Source organism: Bombina bombina, chromosome 2 (assembly GCF_027579735.1).
Source record: "Bombina bombina isolate aBomBom1 chromosome 2, aBomBom1.pri, whole genome shotgun sequence".
NCBI classification, from domain to species: Eukaryota; Metazoa; Chordata; class Amphibia; order Anura; family Bombinatoridae; genus Bombina; species Bombina bombina.
The window spans coordinates 1,372,503,840-1,372,527,674 of record NC_069500.1 but is presented as its reverse complement, the minus strand read 5'-3'; positions in this window follow the sequence as shown (position 1 = coordinate 1,372,527,674).

Below are 23,835 nucleotides of genomic sequence, written 5' to 3'. Positions count from 1 at the left end.
ACCACAACTTATTTAACTAACTTTTCTCCAGGCTCCAGACCATTAGGGGCACATTCAGATATAATTATTATGGGTACTTTTGTTCTTATGTCTTTATATTTTGAATTAAATTATGGTTCTCTATACAAAACCCTAGGTTGTATGACTAATACTTATACAGAGCATCACTTCTAAGGTAAGTTTCTAAGGTATTTCTTAGCTAATAGAAATGTTGTAAGCCAAAAGAGATATTTCCCTTTCTGCCAAAGGCAACAGAAGTGTATTGCTTAAAGTAAAGTTATTAACATGCATATAAACTCCCCAAAACTGTGATTTAGGGGCTGCAGTATTACAATTTACATGAAACTGAATGTATAAATGGTAAAACGTTAACATATATGAAATATTCAAATGAAAATAATCTGTGTATCTCCTATGTCCAATTGGATTTTAACGTTATGCTGCAATATGTTCTGTCCTGAGAATTTCCATCCAATTTCACATATATGCAGTCAGAGTCTGCCGTAAGACCAATTCATGGGTATTAAGTTTAGAGTAAGATCAAATTGAGTTGCTGTTGGAATATCAGAACCATAGCTTTGATGTAATAAGTGCATAGGATTTGCACATATCCTGTGGGCTTCTATGATAAGTGACTCATAATGATATATCTATATGTGAGATTTATGTATGCAGAGCAAAGCCCCGATTATGATGGTTCATACCATGCTTGATGTGAAGTGGAACACTTGTTTTAGAAAACAGTACATGACTAATAGAATGCATTATAAATAAAAATGGAACCATCATTTTACAATAAAAAATGCTGTGTATAACTGTTTGCATTAACAACCCTTGTTGGCTGGTTGAAGGGCAAGTCATTTCTATTATAAATGTACTGTAATTAAAAAAAAAAAGTGTAATACAAATGCTTCTATCATATCCATCTGTGATGTTAAGGGTGTGTCAGTGGATGCCAAGTAAATGCCAGGTTATGTTAGCAAATCATGTTTTAACCATGTGACTACTGGAAAGGTCATGTAACACCATTCATAGTAATGTAGAGTATCCTTCTTTGGTTTACAACGGGTAAGTATTTTAACATAATCTTATCATTTATCTTTTTTTACAAGAATGTTAACGTTAAACCATAATGTCCCATAACATTGTTCTCATCTCTATATACCGTACAATAATGAAGAATTTAATTACCTAATTGCTTTAATAGTAAGAGTTACATAACAGAATTCACTTTCTTCTGTACTTTATCACCTTCTAGGGAACAATTCAGCAAGTTCAACACATAATAATCAGTGCAAAGGTCACAGCAATGTTAACCCTTTCGGTGCTAAGTCATTTTACATCATTTTAGCTTAATGCTGCTGCACATTTAGTAGACCAAGCATATACAGTTATTATGTATATATAGCATGCCATGTCAAAAGTCTACAAAAAAATATATAAAAGGGCCTATATTAAAAATAAATAAATAAAAAAACGTTTATTTTTTAGCTTGGTGATCACCTGACTATAATACTCAAGATAGTACCCAAATTTAAAAAAAAAGGATATTTTTTATCTCAAGTAAAGAATCTTGGGATCCCTACGCCTTAGTGGTTTTATATTTGTGCACTTAGAGGTAACCTACAAAAAAAGTGAATTACAAGTAGCACAAAGACAATGTCTCTCTAAGAGGGCACCAACAATTTACAAGGAAAGAGGATAATGGCATTGTGAAGTCATCCACACTTAAAGGGACAGTTTAACCAAATTTGTTCTCCCCTTTAATTTATTCCCAAAGATCCAATTTACCAGCTGGAATGTATTACATTTGTTACTTTCCCTTGGGAACAAGACTACTGCAATAAAGGAGAAATATAAGATTTTGTGAATAATTCTATTTATCCCATATAAAACAAGAATCCCAATAAATGATGGTTTAAGGTATACTTTTTAAACTAATTTCAGTTCAATTAATGAAATGCTAAATAACCAAATATACAGAAATAACACCTGTAAAATATAATGAAATTAATCAGTACTTTGTGCTTAGAATTGTTAAAAATTGTAGAAATATAACCTTTTTAATAATGTAAACATATACTGAATTATCATGGACACTGAAGAAACCGCTATCTATAACGATGGATCTGATTTGCAATCAAGCATATAATCTGAGTGATTTAATGTCCCCAAATTGACACTTTGCATGTGAGATTGCTGTGTTTATCTTCATGAATGCTAAAAAGGGATTTATCTTCATAGACTATGTTTTATTATTGGTCTGCAAATCTTTATTACCCTATAAATCTAATGGCGAACAATTTTATTGACTCCCCCAAATCTAATACATACATCAAGATCTTTTGAAACAGCCTCATCATAAATCAGAGGGCAGAAGACAGTAAAATTAGACATGTTTTTATTCATCTCTCAGCCCTATCTATTTATCTGGCTGTCTAACCTATCTCTGTCTATCTCTGTCGCTCATTCACTCAATATATGCATGTGTGTGTGTCAATGTAGTTACCAGTAATTCCATTCCCTTACACTAAGTATTCTGTAAATAGTATTAAATCACTACTGATGTTATGTTTATCAGCCATACTTTGTATAGTAATAGTCCACTCTGTACTTGTCTCCAAGGGTCTACTACAGAGTAAGGTTAAATAAGGGGTTAACATTTAATAACGTAAAAGTTTGTAGAATGACAAAATGTTACTATTTTAGATGTATCTGTGACATCTCTAACCTACAACATTGATTTCACTTCTACCCTTGGCCTAAAGTGTGGACACATGTATTTTCTACACAATAGGAGTCCTTGTGTACAGATTACAAAAAGTCCTTGGAGAATTAAAGAGTAAATTGGATGACATGTTTGTCGGAATGAGATCAAGTTAATAGTGGAACATTAAATGTAATTGGTAATATGTTCTTTGTAGATTTCTTGCAGTTAGAGTCAAACACCAGTTACCATGACCAAAACTTTATATAATTGTCTTACCTCTGTGTTTTTGTCTTATGAGGGTTCTCTACCAACACAGCTTTGGTCATTTTAACTTTATAAGCAAATGACTTATCACTTTCACAGTAGTTTACAAGCATGTTTATATAGGTCTTCTTAAAGGGACATACATTACATAAAAAAAAAAACGCTATAAACGTAAAAGCATTCTCTCAGGCAAACCAGAGTTGATATGGGACTCAGGTAATCAATTTGTGTTTGCATTTGGAGAGCAATGGAGAATGCACTTTTGTAACCGGCCTCTAAAAACATTTTTATAGAAGTATATTTATTAATAAAAATAATAATAATAATATAAAAACAAGTTACATAGTTACAAGAGGTGGTTGAATTCTGGCTACTGAAAAACAACTTCAGCAAACAATTTAAAGAAATCAATTTGTAAAAAAATGTCAAGCTCATCTAATATGTTTATTTATTGCAAAATTGCTGTAAAATGATTAAAATGCATTTAATCCCCATTTAATACGTTATATAGAACGTTCTATGTCCCTTTAAGTAAAGATGTTTGGTCTAGTACATTAACAGTGCCATAAATTGGCGCAAGTGTAGGAACGAGGTATAAGAACACGTGCATAACTAACCTGGCTATTACAGAGATGAAAATCTAGTCCTGATAGTGTTTTTCATTTATACACAATATATTGTGTGGTTTTATTGAACACAAGCTTGTTTTTATTTTGGGAAATATGCAAAACAATTTATATGCTCATTTCCCCCTTGAGGTCTGTAATTTCCTTCAGTTGCCGCACTTCGTTATTATCACAGTCTCCGGGACAGAAGCGTACGCTTCCCATTATCTCTGTGCTGTGTCGATAGATATTTACTACTCTAGAATTTAGCTGACCCTTTCCTTGTGCTTGCTTATTTTCTGGCATAGTAAATAAAATAAAAAATCATGTTTGCCACTTTTTCATTCCCTGCACTATAAATATTATATATGTCTATTGACAAATGTGTCATAACTAAAAGCCCCCTAGTGAATTTACTCTGATTAATCCGATAGCAATGCCCATTGATTGTTTGCAACTTGATCTTTAGCACCAGGTCAATAGAAATTAAATTCAGCTAGTGTTGTGTCTTCACTTAGGGCAAGTGCTTTCAATGCAAATATTTTCTGTTCTTAGTGTTGCTGTGCATCAGAATCATTTTGCAATTGAAATAAAAAAAAGAGAAGAATACTAAAGAGAGAGCTGAACCTCAGAGCACCTTTAGGAAACTGAAATATGCAATCCTTTCATATTCATATTCCTTAAAAGTACAGAAAGTCAAAATGAAACTTTCAATATTTGGATAGAACATACAATTTTAAACAACTTTCCAATTAAAGTGTCAGTAAATGAAGGTGTGTTATGGCTGACATATAGTTAGACTGTAATCTTCTGAGTACTAACATATAAATATTTTTTTAAATACGATATGTAAAAATTAAGTTATAGATTTTTAAAATGACCCAAAATGATAGTTATGTAAGTCCTATCCCGCCGCCCATCTAGCCGATCCTGCAGTGGGAGTCTTATCTCGGTTCACAGTACGTCCTATGGGAAGAGCTAATAACGCCCCTAGTAACTCCCATTAATCCTCGTTCACAGTCTATTTGCAAGCTAGTGATTCTTGCCGTGAACTCAAACTGCGCATGTCTTGCACTGGAGCGTAATGATAAACAATGACTGTCAATCAAGGATCGCATGCCCTTGACACATTCATAGGGGATAGGTTAGGCAGATGCAGCCTAAAAAAAAACATTACATAACTGGCATTGGGCGGCCAGAGTTGAGAATATGGGGCCTATCTATCAAACTCCGAAAGGAGCTTGACGGCCCGTGTTTCTGCTCTGAGCAGGCGGACAGACATCGCCGGAAATCAACCTGATCGAGTACGATCGGGTTGATTGACACTCCCTGCTGGCGGCCCATTGGCCGCGAGTCTGCAGGGGGCGGCGTTGCACCAGCAGCTCTTGTGAGCTGCTGGTGCAATGCTGAATACGCAGAGAGTATTGCTCTCCGTATTCAGTGAGGTCTGGCGGACCTGATCCGCACTGTCGGATCAGATCCGCCAGACCTTGTTAAATAGAGGCCTATGGAAGTAAGTTTACCGAATATTTTAATAACTTTCTACAATGTTTGGAAAGGTGAAATGCAGCTATATCATTATATTTACATGTGGCATTTAGAATTATTTACAGAAAAAAGCTACGTTTACTGTCCCTTTAACTTCTATTTTCAAATTTACTTCATTCCCTTGGTATTTTTTGTTGAAGATGATAAGTGGCAGCAATACACTACTGGGATCTAGTTGAACACATCTGGAGAGCCAATGACAATGGCATTTATGTGCAGCCACCAATCAGCAGCTAGCTCCCAGTCGTGCATTACTGCTCCTGAGCCTACATAGGTATGCTCTTCAACAAAGGATACCACGAGAATGAAGCTAATTTAATAATACAAGTAAATTGGATAATTGTTTAAAATGACATGCTCTATATGAATTGAGTTTTATTGTAACTTTACTGTCCCTTTTGGGTTAAATCACTGTTCTTACATTCCCACCATTACACTCCCTTCCACAAAAATCTGGGGACCCCATAACTCCAAACTTTACTTCCCCAATACATTTTTAGCAATTTGCATATGCACAGATAAAGACACAGCACAAAACTTGAAAGAAAGTCTGATTTCCCTATACATGACCCCAAATGCATAGTGGTCAGGGGCACCATTCTATTTTAATAATAGCAGATTGCTGATTGTGTCAATTTAAGGCTTTTGTATTTATTGATATTCCAGAAAAATATGCAAAACAATTAGCAAAATCAAAATATGACATTTTCGAAAATAAGAAATTTGATGGAGAAACATACAAACATATAATATTTTGGGCTTATGATAAAAAAGGTATTAAATAAAAAAATAAGCAGTGGTGTAGTATGATAACACGTGAGCTTTGCTGTGGTTTTCTCAGTGGAATTGTGGCTAAAAATATGAGATCATGAAATTGACAGCTTAAACTGTGTTTTTATTTCCCAGCCCCTTTAAAAATATAAAAATAAATACATAAATAAATACATAAATTAATAAACTGCTGTATTATTAATAAAATGATTATAGAGAATGGCGAGCAACATGATTTTGTAAGCCATACATAGGTTTATGAAAGAAATGTCCCTCTGCTTTTTATCCCTTGTTAAAAAGAAGCAATATTTACTCGCTTGTGGGGTGAATGACAGGCCCTGCTTTTATGTGATTGGTCACATGAGAGCAATGGGTGGCATTGCACAAGCAGTTGCTTGTGCAATAACAAATTTGGGCAGCAGAAGCAGATCACTTGCTACCAACGCTCTTAGCTAGGAACCTTGTTCGCTCACCTACTAAATAGGGCTCCATCAGTCAATAAGTTATCAGTAGGGATGGGCGAATGTTTCTAAAAATTCTAAATTTAAAACGAATTTTGATACATTCGTTCGTTCGAATCGAATTTCGAATGTTTATATAACATTCTAATATTCTATTTTCGAATTTTCGTTTTCGAATTTTTCAATAAAATTCTAAAATATTCTTTTGAATAATAGAATGTTTAGCTATGTATTCATTCAATTTCGAAATGTAATATTCAAATTTGAATGTGACATTCAAATTCAAAATAGTACTTCTAGTCTACAACTGTGTTTAATAAATGTAATATTCGAATTTTAATGCTACATTCAAATTCAAATGTCACATTTGAAATTGAAATAGTATTTCTAGTCTAATACTGTGTTTTAAATGTAATATTCGAATTCGAATGTGATATTCGATTTGAACGTGATATTCGATTCAAATCTGATATTCGAATTCGAAATAGTGTTTCTAGTCTACAATTGTGTTTTATAAATGTAATATTCGAATTTGAATGTGACATTCGAATTTGAATGTGACATTCCAAATCGAATGTGACATTCGAAAACTGTAAATAACATTCGAAAATCAAATTTTTAAGAATATTCGTTCTTATCAACATTCAAATTTCTACAATTTCAATTGAATTTCTACAATAACAATCGTTCTAACATTCGAATTCGAATATAAACACATTCGCCCATCCCTAGTTATCAGTACCTAGGAATCAGCTATGTAGAAACCTACATTTCATGCAAAAATATTTTTGTAGCATGTTGAATTGTGTACTTTTAAATGTGTAATAGAATATGTTTGACATTACATACCTCCTAATAATACTCAGAGGTTTTCAAGAACTGGGAGTTGAGGGGAACTTGCTTTGTGGAGATATAAAGCCCCTGGTTTAGCTCTGGAAACCATGGCCTTTGCCTTGAAGTGCAAACAGTGTCAGAGATTGTGCATCAGAGCTATCAACCCGTAACCATTCTGTAGTATGCGTTATTGATGATTTTGATACTCTTTTAATCTAATTTGCTTTTATTTTAAAAAATGGTTCTTTCCAACTCTGAAAATAAAGACCGACAAAACGGTAGTTTTATAGCCTAAGAATCAAAGATCAAAAAATATGCAATATGCAAGGTGAATAAACAAAATGATGGAGGTACATGTCATAATGAGCCATAGACTTCCAATGTGACAGCAAGATACAAAATTGCATTGCCGTGGCAGCAAGGTGAATTAAATGAGATGGAATTCTCTAGAAGACAATTTTCTGGTCACAAATTAGCAGGTAATGCACTGCATCAGGTTGACAGTGCGCTTTATTATGTTCATAACCAGTTTGATTTTCAAACAGCAACAAAAGATAAACATTTTTAACCCCCAGGTGCCAGGGTAAACAGCATCATATTGATGTGCAGCTAAGTCAGTTATTCATTACTTTAAAAAGTATATGAAAGCCTTTACACTTTCCCAATTTGCTGCCAGTTACAAAATATTGACCAAAGATTTTTTATTTTTTTTATCATATCATTTTAATGTATTTGCATAGTGCAATTGTATGCTTATATTCATAGGGAGTTTTTATATTTGAGTATTCAGGGTAGTGGATATCAAAACCCAGAATAAGGAAAATGGTGTTTTGTTATAGGAATAATTATCTAATGTACCTGGTGGTGGTCATGAGATGGGGGGGGGGGGACAGTGCTTGGAAATGCTTTGAACCCAATTTATTATGATAGCACCATCAAGGTGCCAGATTTCCTGAACTAGTAGGTTCAGGTGCGAAAAACTGTCAAATGCACTGAGATAAGAGGCAACCTTCAATGATTTAGAAATCAGCCTATGAGCCTACCTAGGTTTAGCTTTCAAAAAAGAATACCAAAAGGACAAAGCAAATTTGATGATACAAGTAAATTGGAAAATTGTTTAAAATTGCATGACCTGTCTGAATCATGAAAGTTTAATTTTGACTTGACAGTACTTTCAATTATCTTGGTATGCAGCAATGCACTACTGGGAGCTAGCTGACAATAGATAGCAAGAGAACAAAGCATGATAGGTTTTATATCCCTTTATTAAATATATCCCATTTAAATACAGTACTAAGCCATTTTCATTCCAAATAACAATACACATTTTATCTAAAAACAAAACAAAAAAAAATGTCTATAAAAGTCTGAAATCTGCAAAGAAAAATGGAGTCATGAAAAAAAACTTTTTGTTTGTGAATGATAGTAATTTATGTTTTTATTGCAAGCAAGTTGACTTTTTACACAAAACTGCCAAGAGCTTTGCAATTTAAGGGCAGATTTTAATATAAACATTGATTTTGACCTCGGCTAAGTGAATGCATCTGTAAATATCCATCAAATGTCAAAACTGTGTTAATGAATCCTTCTAGTGTGAAAGATGTGCATCAAGTGCTGTGTATATAACTTTATCCAAGCTAAGAACGTGTTTGTGTCTGCAGAGCAGAACAGCCCCTAAGCACTTAGTGTGCTCTGATAAAAGAAGTATATTATACAGAAGTATGGGAGTATGGTCTTATGAACAGTTGTAGCCTGGGGTATCTTGTTCCTCTGTAATTTATATGTGCACGTTAAGCCAGCCAAGTAAACAGGAGAACATTAATCTCAGATGAATTGAACAAGTCGTCAAACAACTTGGATGGTTTATACTTAACGCAAGATCTAAATCAGTACTTTAAAGTCAGATATTTTTTATTATTAAAGAAATCTTAGAACTGTCAGGTAGCCACCAAAAGTGACAGTTACGTAGTAAAAGCCATGGGACGTAGCCGTTGGTCATCAGCTGCATGAGTGCACAGATATTTTGTGATGAGTCCATATGGATCAAGTCTATATGCATTGTCATAACGCAGCGCAAAAATATAACCATGACCCATACGGACATGTATTTTACACTAATAGAAGACTCAACGATACACGTTATAACCATTAAGAACTTGTATATTTGCTTGAAAATTATATAAACACTTGTATATTTTTTAAAAAGAAGTTTGTAAATTGACATATATTTGTTTTTATTTTTTTTTTAAAGGGAAAACCATATTTTTTTATCTTAAAAAAAACAAACTACTGTTGTATGCAATTGCTTTATCTAGGTGCTCTAATAAATAATCAGTGGCATAAAACACATGTAAATATTATTCTGTGGCCCCCTCTTCCCTGGTACTGCTTGTTCCATTTTTTTTGGGTGAGGTCTTCCTACTGCTATGCCTTATTTTTAATAGTGGGTGCTGGAATTTGACATAAATTTCGCATACATTTTCTTTTATGTTTGAATTAGAATAGTGATTGGAGTAAAGTGCATAGATTAGAAGAAATGTAGGGTAAAGAAAACCACAAAGTATTGGAGAATGTCAGTAGAGATGGGAAAATGTTGGAATTATGACAACTGTAGAACAAATGTTAACAATTACAAAATTTCTATCACTAAAATATATATGTAGAATAAATGTTATGTTAGTGTGGTGAATGTTAACTTTTAAATGTTGATAATACCATGATTAGAATCTAATATTCAGAAAATACTTTGGAATATTTATTCCCATAGACTTATTGCCATAGAAACATATCAAAATGTCATCCTTTGGAAGAAAGAAAGTATTAGCGAGCCCACACATTTTGTACATAGCCCCGCCCACTCTGACCCACCCATACCAGCCCATGGAAATAGCACACAATATTAAAAATTATATTTGCTGTTCTAATCAGCAACTGGAGGAGATTGACAGATACAAGTTCATAAATTTATTTAAAATATATATTTTTTATTATTCTACAGTACATGTTAAGTGCAGAAGACTCAGAATACTCAGATGACACATATATTAAAACAAATATTTACATTAAGGGCTAGATTACGAGTGGAGCGCAAATGTTTGTGTGTGAGCAATAAGAGGTTCATTGCGGGGGTTTACGGTCGTTGGACTTATAGCTCATATTACGAGCAGAAAGTAAACGCGATCACTTAAGCAAAATCACGATTTACGCTAGAAACTAAAAAGTTGCACAAAATACATTAAAAATACATTACAAAGTATAGTTAAACTTATAATAACACTTATAAAAATTAATAAGAAAAAATTTTGCTCACAAAAGTTATAAAAGCTTAAAAATATGAGATCTCAGGTGTTTGTTAAAGACATTTGCCTGCCTTTTTTTCCCCTAAGAGATACATACATATTCATACAGGTTTATGAATACGGCTCCCAGCCGAAATGCGTAAAACCTGTTAGTCCTATTCTTACATGTGTTTTTATCTGGATGTTTAATCAATAAAGCTTCTTTTACCTACAACGGATTTGAACTCCTTCTTCTATATTACATACATATACATGTCACAATATGTATGTGTGTGTGTGTATATATAAATATATATATATATATATGTGTGTGTGTGTGTGTGCATTGTAGTCCATTGCAGTTTAGTAGATGAAAAAATGAAAATAAAACATTTTTATGAAATATTCATTTATAATAGTGCTTGTTTTTACTGTAAATATGTCACATTCAAATGTTCTGCACATAGCAGAGTATATGTATTTTCAAATAGATATTCCTATATATCTCTACATATCTATACTTATATATAACCATGTATATATATATTGTACAATAAACAGATATATGTAGAAATATTTAAAAAGAACATATTTTGCTATGTGAAGAATGTGAAATATTCATCATATTTTCATGTTGGGTTAGCGCACATGAGAATATCTGGTGGAGTGTAAGGTTTTTTTCCTCCATTGACTTCTATGTGGGAATACGTGAACGCACACACAATATTATATTTTCGGCTTTTTGCACTTGTCGGTTTAGCATACAAGAAAAAACAGTTTACTTTCAACTCAAAAAACCAGCGCAACCCGACAAGCACTAAAGAACTAATCTCTATCACAATTAACGCTCAAGTCGAGCATTAATTAGCGCTCTACTTGTTATCTGTCCCTTAATCCACAAAGAGCTCATGTCTGATTAAAACAGCAACAGGTGCTGATACCAAGCTTGCATCTTAGGTTGTTATAATGTGCTACAGTTCCAGGTACAATTATACCACAGGACAGATGCAGATTAAATCTCACATGTTGTATTCAGGTATGTGCTAAACCTGTAATTTGTTCTTTCATTTTTTAAGTTCAGTCTATTTTTATAGTCTTTTTAAGTCATTTTTTTTCTTCTGGGCGTTTGTTCCATTTTTCAGCTTCCCTACGTTTCCTCAATTCCCTATACAATGCAGCATCTAACGTCAGCGATCGGCCTCATGGTATGCCTATTTCCTTTCACCTTTTTCTTTGTGTTGTTTTGCAAGTTTGATTTCTACAGGGCATAAATAAAATCTGCAGGATTGTTTGTACTCCAGCAATCCTATTCTTATGAAATCAGTATTGGAAACATTGTCCTTAAGCTTTTGCCTCAAGGCATTTCTGAAGCTAGCTTTCAAGTTAAACTTTAAAATGCTATCTTAAATTACAAAGAAAATTAGAATTCAGATACACTTTGCTGCTAGATATTTCTATATTTTATTAGTTCTGCCAGATTACGCTGAAAACATTGTGTGAAATGAAAACATGTACTAATCTACATTTAGATGCATGTTAAATAAATAAATTGCATGAAAAAAAGAAATCTTTTCACTTTTTTTTGGGTTGTTTTATGTTTGAAAGGCAGGTGTTGTCTTTGTTTCAAAAAGACATTTGTATTCAAACCTGAGAATTTAAAGAGCTAACTGCTCATAAAATGAGAGCATTGACATCACAAATGACAATGTCATTGTCACATTACTGTAAATTAGTTGACCTTGTAAAGTACATAACTGCAAGAGAATTTGTCCACGTTTTATTGGTGCAGGCAGTAATGGGAATATAGGATGCTGTGCCTGGAATCGGAAATCAACAGCTTTTTACCCATTGCTAACTAACCAAAGAGGGCATCATTAAGGGACATCAAACCAAATTTTTTTTCTTTCATGATTTAGAAAGAGCATTCAATTTTAAACAACTTTCTAATTTACTTCTATTATCTAATTTGCTTAATTTCCTTGAAATCCTTTGCTTAAAACCATATCTAGATAGGCTCAGTAGCTGCTGATTGGTGGCTGCATACAGATGCCTCAAGTGATTGGCTTACTTATGTGTATTGCTATTTCTTCAACAAAGGATATCTAAAGAATGAAGCAAATTAGATAATAGAAGTACATTGGAATGTTGTTTAAAATTGTATTCGCTATCTGAATCATGAAAGAGACATTTTGGGTTTAGTGTCCCTTTAAAAGGGACAGGCAACCCAAAACAATTTCTTTCCTAATGCAGATAGGACATATGATTTTAAACAACTTTCTAATTTATGTATATTACCAAACTTGCTTCATTCTCTTGGTATCCTTTAATGAAGGAGTAGAAATTCACGGCTGAGAGCTAGCTGAACACATCTGGTGAACCAATGAAAAGAGACACTTATGTGCAGCTATATCCTAGTAATGCATTGCAGTTCTTGAGCCTACCTAGGTATGCTTTTCAACTAATAATACCAAGATAATGAAGCAAATTAAATGCCAGGAGTAATATGTAAAATTGTTCAAAATCACATGTTCAATCTGAATCATTCTATGTCCCTTTGAAAATTTGATTTATTAAAAACATAAATATCCACTGCAGACATTTTAACATGACTCTTTTTCTAGATAAGCCAAAGACATTTTATAGACTTTAACTTATTGTTATAAAGATAACAAAAAAGATAACAGCACTCTATAAAATGTTTTTTTTTTATTATTATTATTTTGGAAAGGACAACACATCACACCAAAGAGCTTAGTTAAAGGGACACTGAACCCAATTTTTTTCTTTTGTGATTCTGATAGAGCATGCCACTTTAAGCAACATTCTAATTTACTCCTATTATCAAAATTTCTTCATTCTCTTGGTGTCTTTATTTGAAATGCAAGAATGTAAGTTTAGATGCCGGCCCATTTCTGGTGAACATGCACACTATAGGTCTTCTATGGCCGTTATATAGATGATCTGTTATTTGTTTGGAGGGGAACACCCCAGTCTCTTTCCTCTTTCCAAAATGAACTTAATAATAACACCATGGGAATCCAATTTACTTGGAACATCCAAAGAGATAGGATCGATTTTCTGGATGTGACCCTTATGTGGGGAGAGGATAATTGCATTCAGTCATGTACTTTTTTCAAACAGGTAGATAGTAATAATTTTTTAGATTACTACAGCAACCATCACACAAGTTGGAAAACAAATATTCCATACAGTCAGTTTAGGAGGATTCGGCGTAACTGTACAGACATAACCACTTATGATACACAAAGTTTACTTCTCAAAAACAAATTTAAGGAGAAACATTATCCAGATGAACTAATAGAATTAGGTTTCCAAAAAGCACGCTCTCTCAATAGAGGGGAGCTGTTAAAACCAAAAGTTCCAAATAAACCAACGAAAGAGGATATAAACTTTGAAGTAGTTGCCTGAGGAAAAAGCGCGGTGAGCGCTTAGAAACGCGTAGCATTGTACAACAGATGTATTGGTTTATCTGTGTATCTTTTTATTCATTTTATTAAATATTTTTATACACATCGATACTGGAGTCTTCTTCTATCATCCTGACATCTAAAATTTGCATCCGGAGCTGATCTTCAACTGCAGCAGTACTTCCTGGGTCTTTATGTGCACTAGGACACCATAATATACCTAGTACGCTCCATTTGCACTACAGTGTGCAATACCATCTGTGAGTATCCCTTTGTCAGCACAAGCAGATATCCATTACATGTCCACAATTGATTTGCACTAGGGGTCGCCCTCTTGTTTTTTCTCACAATTTACAGATTACGGACACATTCTCTGTTTTTGGGAGGAGCAGCCACAGTACGGTGCACAGTCTGCTGGGACACTGTGAAGTTCCCAGACCGTTCTCCTAGGCATTATCTCTGCCTTTTCACATTGTGAGTATGTTTGCACTTTTCCTGGGTTGTTCTTGCTGATTGGTGGATAAATTCATCCACCAATGAACAGGTGCTTTCCAATGTGCTGAATCAAACAAATAGCTTAGATGCCTTATTTTTCAAATAAAGATAGCAAGAGAACGAAGAAAAAAATCATAATAGGAGTAAATTAGAAAGTTGCTTAAAATTGCATGTTCTATCTGATTTACGAAAGCAAAAATTTGGGTTCAGTGTCCCTTTAAACTTAGGATCATAAATAGCGACTTGTTGATTCACAGGTTAATGAAACATGGAAACAAAAAACTGTGCATAATTCAAACATAAATTCAAACATTTAGTAATCTCTTACCCAGCAACAAAAGGCACATCATACTTTTAAAAATCAGTTCAATTTGTACAATTCTTCTCTCCTTGAGCAGCCAGTTAATGGCTCTATTGCTGCACTAAAATTCTAAGATACATAAGTAACAAAAATGAAGTATTTTTCCATGGCCAGAATACTAATGGTTTGCTTTTTTATAACTTATATTGACAGACTGCGGCGTGCACCTGTTCTCATCTTCTAATGCATCATGCACGCTTTTTAATCAGGAAAATACTGTGCAATTAGTGAGTGGTTACTGTATATTTTCCATTACATTAATTTAGGATCCTTATTGTTCACATACACAGACCATATATTTTATTTTACAATATGCACTCTGCTTATTGAAGCACATCAGGACTGAATTTCTAAAATTTTAAAGAATATTTAAAGGGTCCTGTAACACAATTTTTTTTTATTTCATGATTCAGATAGAGAATACAGTTTTAAACAACTTTTCAGTTAAATTTTGTTATCTAATTTGCTTCATTCTCTTGTTATCCTTTATTGAAGGAGCAGCAATGCATTACTGGGAGCTAGTTAACACATTGGGTGGGCCAATAACATGAGGCATAAATGTGCAGCCACCAATCAGCAGATCCTTTTTCACAAAGGATACCAAGAGAACAAAGCAAAAATAGATAATACAAGCAAATTGGAAAGCACATGCTCTGAATCATGAAAGAAAAAACAATAGAGTTTCATGTCCCTTTAACTAATAATATAGTTCTCCATATTATGTTTAATATGTATAGTAAACAAACTCTGCAGTGTACTTTCATTATTTATTTTGTACACTTTAAAGCAGACATCCTCAAACTTGGCCCTCCAGAGGTATTGGAACTACATTTCCCATGATGCTCAGCCAGCATATCAGAAGACGAAGCATCATGGGAAATGTAGTCCCAAAACCCTCTGGAGGGCCAAACTTGAAAAAGTATGTTTCCTTTGCTACTGATTGTTCTGGAACTTTAATCCAATCAACATTCCATACTGTGATTGTTTGATCAGTGCTGGAGTTTTTTTTATATTTGCCCATATGTGCCCACAGCAATGTGGATAAAATTAAAAAAAAAAATACTTAAAGGGGCATTACTGTCAATATTTATATATATATGAGAAAAGATTTACTGCATTACAACTGATAGTACTTTCAGTGCTATACAGGGGATCTTAATTCTATATGTAATCCAATGTTTAAAATACATTATAGTATTTTTTTAACAATTTAATGCTCCTTTTAACTCTTTCAATTTCTTTCAATATGGTCTTATTCTTTAATTTAAAAAAATATACTTGCAAGTTCATAACACTTAGATTTTTCAAAGGTGGGGAAATACCTTTATTTCCATGTAAACATCCAAACCCAAACAGATGTTAAACTGGGACAAATCCGGCAACACATATCTCATATTAGAGCTAGCACAGATTAGATGTTTGTCTCAGGCATATCGATGCACTATGGGAACTGATGCAGGTGCAAAACACGTAGCCTTCTGACTTCCTGGCCCATAGGTGAAGTTTCATTTTATTTTCAGACTGTATATTAGGCTGGCAGCTGTCTGTGTGCTGTGTAAATTATATGATAAAAGCTGCAATACACATATTATTTATCTACCCAGCATCATTTATTTGGATGAGCTCAAAATAGACATCACATGTTATAGATAGAGAAAAATAAAAGCGAAGCTCAACTGGCCTACTGTTGTCTGAGATGATATCTATTGCTTTTTTATTTAGTGAAATCAGTTATTTTTGTGCCCTGCCGAGACCTTTTGTTCTTTGGTTCTGCAATAGATTCTCTTCTTCTGTTTGCATTTTTTTGTATCTATGACACCAGACACTGTAAACTGAACAATTTGGCTGATTAGAAAAGAATTCTCAGTGTACACAGGGCTAAAGGTAGCTAATGTCATAATGATGTCCGATGAGAGAACCAAAACATGAATTAACTGATTAGTTGCCAAATAAAAGCTATAAAGCATTGTGTAGCTCTGCATTGCAACCCTATCTTCTAGCCATTGAGTAACCCTTTGCTAATTAGTGCCTTTCACCAATTATTACTGCAACACCCCGAAGCTCAAAGGAGCCAGCTTTTCCCAAGGGTAAACCAGGAATCAATCAAGCTTCCAAATGCCCAGCTCTGCCACTGAATGCCCAAGTTGTGCCCAGATCATGTAAACCACAACTTTGCACTAAACAAACTCCTCCTCTGAAGCATTGGGTGGAATTTATAAAGCTGTAAAATGCAATTATAAGTAGCGTCAGTGCAGGCTTGCATAAGTGAGCTTGCAGCCGATAGTTAAGAAGCAGCCGTCATCAGAACACTGCTTCCTAACCTGCACACCAGCTCTCGGCTGGCAGACTAAAATCACCCCAGACATGACCGGTGTGATTGACAGCTTCTGCTGTCGTGTGATTGGCCTCAAGCTAGCAAGGGGCGGCACTGAACTAGCAGCTGCTGGTGCATTGATAAATGCGGACAGCGTATTGCTGCCCGCTGGATGCGATATCGGGAGGACAGGTTGGCTGGAGCAAGCCTTGTCTGCATGGTACTTCTTAAATATCGACCATTATGGGATGGCCAGTTTCTTACTGAGAACCTTGCCATCATAATATATTTATTTTATTATATGTGTGTATCAAAAAAGTGATCTTCCTGACAACCTAATTTGTTAAAAATTGTACATTACAGAATGCCATATTTCTCCCTATAACATAAAATAACAGCTAAAAAAAAATACAAAACCATCACTTATAGACTAAGGCCAGCTACAGAAAAATATGTTACTCAGCAGGAGTTTTCCTTAGGCAAAATGTAACAACTGTTTCTCACATTGTTCCATCGCAATATTATTTTTAGTTTGCTTAACTGCTGTTTGTTTTTTTCTTTGTTTTGACTAAAAGTATTTAACCTTTTTTATAGTGTCAGCTTGCTTAAAGGGATGGTAAACTTAAAATGCAATCTTCAAACACTGAATTAAAAGGCAATACATGCATTATTATTATATTTGCCTGCTCTTACTAAAGTTTACTTTTGCACGTTGTGCTTTTTCTGCTCAACCTAAAAAGGCAAGTACATTCTTGCTTAAAGATACATTACATCATTTTTTTGTTATTACGCATCAAAAATGATTCACTGCATTGCAAAAGATCTGCACACAAATAATTTTTTTAAAGCATTTCAACGGTTATTTTGATAGAAATAAAGTGTATTTTTTGCAAGCCAAGGTTACCCCTCATGAAAAGCCGTAGGAATGCTGTTTATCATACTTCCTTTACTGTAGTCAATAAATGAGCACATATCAACTAATCACTGTGCAGCATGAAGGAATGCCAGGGTTCTGCATGGAAAACACTCCAGCCTGCCTGGTGTGAGTAGAAACACATTTTTAGAGTTACATTTCAAGAAAATAAGGTTAAAAAAAAAAAAGTGCATTATAACTTTTTTTTATTTTTTTTATTAATTATTCATTATGAAATATTTTAATGGGAATACAATTTTTATTTCACGATTCGGATAGAGCATACAATTTTAAGCAACTTTCTAATTTACTCCTATTCTCAATTTTGTCTTCGTTCTCTTGGTATCTTTATTTTAAAAGCAGGAATGAAAGCTAAGGAGTCATTTTAGGTTCATCACCTGGGTAGTGCTTGCTGATTGGTGGTTATATGTAGCCACCAATCAGCAAGCGCTATCCAGGGTGCTAAACCAAATGTAGCCACCAATCAGCAAGCGCTATCCAGGGTGCTGAACCAAAAATGGGACGGCTCCTAAGCTTTTATTTCTGCTTTTTCAAATAAAGATACCAAGAGAACAAATAAAAATTGATAATAGGAGTATATTATAAGTTGCTTAAAATTGCATGCTCATAAAAGAAATCATTTGGGTTTAGTATCCCTTTAAGTACCACTGAATTTTCTCTACATAATCTTGCCTATAACATAGCAAGCAACTAGCAACAGGGTAAGCAATGGGGTATGTTCCAAATTTTATATCCTGAGGCACAGATAGAAGACCAGAATCCAGGCACATCTACACCCTTCTGAGCTTGGCAAGCATAGGTGGAATTTGTGCCAACAAAAGGATGTGGAGGGTGGAATCAAAGGAAAAACCTCACTTGTTAGGAACAATTTTCTTTCACTTAGAACCAGTAGTGAGTTCTGAGCTATCACGTCTTTTATAACTGTTTATATCAGAGATGAGGGAATTCAGAATCGGAAAATTCTGTACAACTGAGGTTACATTTATGGAAAAATTCTCAACATCTGTAGAACGTCAAATGGCAGAAAAAAATGGGATGAATAAAAATTGCTTACTATAGTCATAGGCATTATAAATATGATTTATGGCATCTTAGGAGCGTCAAGGTCCCTAAATGCAGCCACTCTGTACATTTTTAATATTTTCATATATAAATCTGCCAACAATATATTCCTCTTTGTGGAGAATCAGAAACAAAACATAAATCCAAGCAATTTCATGATAAGGGTTTATATTAAAGAGACATGTTTACCAAATTATTAAAGAGATCTTGCCCAGTATTTCTGATAAACACAATAATGATAGAGTAATATATAGATGCCTGGGAAAATAAGAATATCTTATTTCTGTCAAAACACGACTGTGTTGTTCAATCTTTTTCTCAAAAGGGTATTGCCACAAGGGTCCTGTATTATTAATTGGAAAGAAATATAAAAATATAGATTTTGATGAAGATAAGAACCCAGATTCACATCAGGTCTATGCATATTTACATCTGAAATATAGTCTAACTAGACATGAAAGATAAAATGGAACTTTCTTGATTTAGATAGAGACCCCAATGTATGAATCTGCTTAATCAGCTAAGGGCCATTTTGGTGCAGACTCTCTAAGATCACCACAAATATTAATACGTTGGGGGGGGGGGGGCACAGCATGCAATTTTAAGATACTTCAAATTTCGTTATCAATTTTTTTGTTATTCTTTTTAGATCCTTTGTTGAAATGTATGCCTGGGAAAGCTTAGGAACAGCAAAGCATTACTGGGAGCTAGCTGGTTATTAGAGGCTACACACATATGTCACTTGTCATTGGCTCACCAGTTGCGTTCAGCTAGGCATGACACAACGTTATATGCAAGCAGCAATGCAATAATAAACTGCCCCAATACATTAGAGCATCTTTGTTTTTGTGCTTTTATATCCATTTAAAGGAACATTAGCTCCATATATTAATATAAATGTGACATATATCAACTTTTAAGCACTGCACTGAAATTTGAAAGGAAAAACTTTACTTAAAGGGACAGTATAAACCAATTTTCATATAACTGCATGTAATAGACACTACTATAAAGAATAACATGCACAGATACTGATCTAAAAATCCAGTATAAAACTGTTTAAAAACTTACTTAGAAGCTCCCAGTTTAGCTCTGTTGAAAAGGTAGCTGGAACACCCACTGCAAGTGGTTTTATAGCAAAAAAGCAGACCCCCCCTCCTCTGCATATGAAAATACTCTTTACACAAACAGGAGCAAGCTGGAGTAGGTAGACAACCAGTGGCGGCTGGTGAATTTTGAAGATGGCAGGGCACTAGACCCCACCCCTTAAAGCTCCACCCATTAGATGGCTATATATATATATATATATATATATATATATATATATATATATATATATATATATATATATATATATATATATATATATATATATATATATATATAAAACAATTTGAGTGCCACTCAAATATGTTTAATCAAGAATAATCACCACAACAATTGTTCTAAATTCTACTTTTAAATTCAACTGTAGGGTGAAACTTCCTACCATAAATAGGCACATAGTTCAACTAGAGGTTTGCACATTTGTAGCTCAGGTACCTAATTTGTGCTTGTTCATGTTTCTCTATTACCTCACTGCTTAACACCAGTTATCTCACAGTACCTAAAGTTTCCCCATCTCCTACTTCTTTCCTTGTATCTCTGTTTTCTCCCGGTAACTCAGTCTTCCTTTTCACCTCTTGCCGGTTTTCTCGCTATACACCATGCCCTGGGATCTATCCTGCCTGGTTACACTGTGTATTCCCCTGTACATAACCCTAGCTCTGGCCTCCCCTTGTGCCCTCTCACCTGCCCGTTCTAGCACAGGTCCGCCCACATGCTGGTCCCATCCCCTCATTGCATTAGGATGTGGTAGACTAGCTCCTCTCAGCCAGCACTGCCTCTTGCTCTGACTCAGTTTTGTGCCTCCTTGGCACATCCGGTTACGGCTGCCTGGCACTCACTTGCACAGCAAAAACTGTGCGATTAAGAAGGTATAGGGCTGAGTTGTGGGTGGCACTACAGGCAATAAGAAATATTTGCAAAGGGCTTGAAGCCTATACCTCTATCTATTGCACGTGCGGTGCAATAGATAAAAGTAAAAATGGCAATTTTTATTTTTTTTCAAAACTGGACTGGAACCTTTTTGGCTTATTAAATATACATTTTCCAAGATGGGGGCTATTATATTTATAATTATATTTATTCATCAAAAACATTTTTTATTTTTTTTCTCTCCGGGGTTCTCGTGCACCTGTGCTCCTATAGAGGAGCCTCCACTGTAGACAACAGTCTATTTCTAAAACTTTGGGTCTTGGTTAGGAGTCTGAAAATCAGCACTATGGATTATCTACAAAATATTTATTCAAAGAAAAATCTAGTGTATAATGCCTCTTTAACAGTTACAAACTAATAATTAATTAAAGAAAAAAAATAAAATAATAAAATAAATAATACACATTACACAGTTGTTTAATTATCCTATCCCCAGAGTAGCATTCAGCATATCCCATATGTTTTCATGGGGTCTGAGATATAGGGGGGCGCAGTGTTATTGAGGGCCTTGAATGTCAGAGTAAAATTTTTGTGTTTTATTCTCAAGACTAGAGGAAGACGGTGAAGGGATCAGAAGAGAGGTGCAGCCGATGAGGAATGACGTGTAAGAAAGATTAGCCTAGCAGAGACATTCATTATGAATTGTAAAGGAGATAGAGGGCTATGGAAACCAGAGAGGTTGGAGTTGCAAAAGTCATGGTGGGAAATGATTAGAGAGTCAATTAACTTATTATTGTTTAAAAAAATAGATAATCCCTTTTTTACCAATTCCCCAGTTTTGCATAACCAACACAGTTATATTAATATATGTTTTACCTCTGTGATTACCTTGAATCTAAGCCTCTGCAGACTGCCCCTTTAACTCAGTGCTTTTGACAGACATGCAGTTTAGCCAATTAGTGCAGACTCCTAAATAACTCCACAGGAGTGAGAACAATGCTATCTATATGACACACATGAACTAGTACTGTATAACTGTGAAAAACTGTCAAAATGCTCTGAGCTAAGAGGAGGTTTTTAACAGTTTACAAATCAGTTTGAGCCTAGCTAGGTTTAGCTTTTAAAAAATAACAGCAATGGAACAATGATAAAAGTAATGATAAAAGTAAATTGGAAAGTTGTTTAAAATGACATACCCTATCTGAATCATGCAAGTTTTATTTTGACTGGACTGTCCCTTTAAATATGCTTTGTTCCCTTAGTGGTATTTTTGAAAAGCTAAACCTAGGTAGGCTCAAACCAATTTCTAAACCATTTAAAACCGCCTCAGAACATTTTAAAAGTTTTTCACAGTTAGAGAGTACTAGTTCTTGTATGTCATATATATAACATTGTGCTCACTCCTGTGGAGTTATTTAGATGTCTGCACTGATTGGCTAAACTGCATATCTGTCAAAAGCACTGAGATAAGGGGGCAGTCTGCAGAGGCTTAGATACAAGGTAATCACAGAGGTAAAACAAATATTAATATAACTGTGTTGGTTATGCAAAACTGGGGAAGGGGTATTAAAGGGATTATCTATCTTTTTAAACCATAAAAATTCCGGTGTAGACTGTCCCTTTAAATGGACAGTAAATTCATAATTAGATATTCATGATTTAGACAGAGAATACAAATTTAAACAACTTTCCAATTTACTTCTATTATGTAATTTGCTTCCTTCTTTTGTTATCCTTTTGCTGCAAGGTTTATCTAGGTAAGCTTAAGGGCAGCAAAGAACCTAAGTTCAGTGTTACTGTTAATAGTGATGTAGAACATCAGTATAGACATCCAGGGCTGTATTACAAGTTCAGCACAAAGATATTACAACTATTGTGCATTAACATCACTAGAGCACAATCAATAGAGCTTATGTAGCACATTATTTTTTTTTATTGCTTGAGCGATAGTTTAGGGCGATCTAACAACATTGAATAGCGCAGGTGCAATATATTGCTCACATAATAGACTTCTATGGGGAGCGCAGTACAATTCATGTCAGATATCACTTGAGCACTAAGTTGGTAAGTGCGCAAAGCTGGGGGCGCACTAAGCCAATGGTTTGCAAGAAGTGGAGTTTTCATGAAGTTATGAGCTATACTATTAATAACAATGGCTTACTTCAGGTCTTTAAAGAGAGCGAAACTTTACAACTGTATTATAGATTGGGCTCAAGCGCATCTCACCACTTGCAATACAAGTGCAATGAGCGAGCTAATAGCGCTCCCTACAGTATCTATTAAAAGTATAGGGTGCGCTAGAGAAGTTTTGACCGTGTTAAGATACTTTTGTTAAAATATTTAACCATCCTTCATAATACCAGATTGTTACTCTTTGTACAAGGTCGCATGCAGACGCGAGCACAGCATACACTTGTCATCTAAACCTGAGTATCAGTCTACAAGGCCTAGCAATATATTATTTTACAATATGTGCACTGAGATTTGAGTTGACATGTTGTTTGGAGAGTCCACAATCTAGAGTACCTAACTGTCCAGCAATTTGTAAAGGATTGTTCCAAATATAAGCTCAGTCCTTCTGTTTCTCCTTCATCTGTCTTCTAATTTCTCAGCAAACCCCAGCTGCTTAAATTCCACCCTTGGACTCCATGGGGTCGATTTATTAAGAATCATTGCCCCATCATTTCTGGTCCACAAGAAACGGAATTTAAGACCATAAATAAATGTACCCCCATGTGTAGATTGCCCAAACTAACCCAAACCTAACAAAACCAAACCAGTCCATGGCCCACA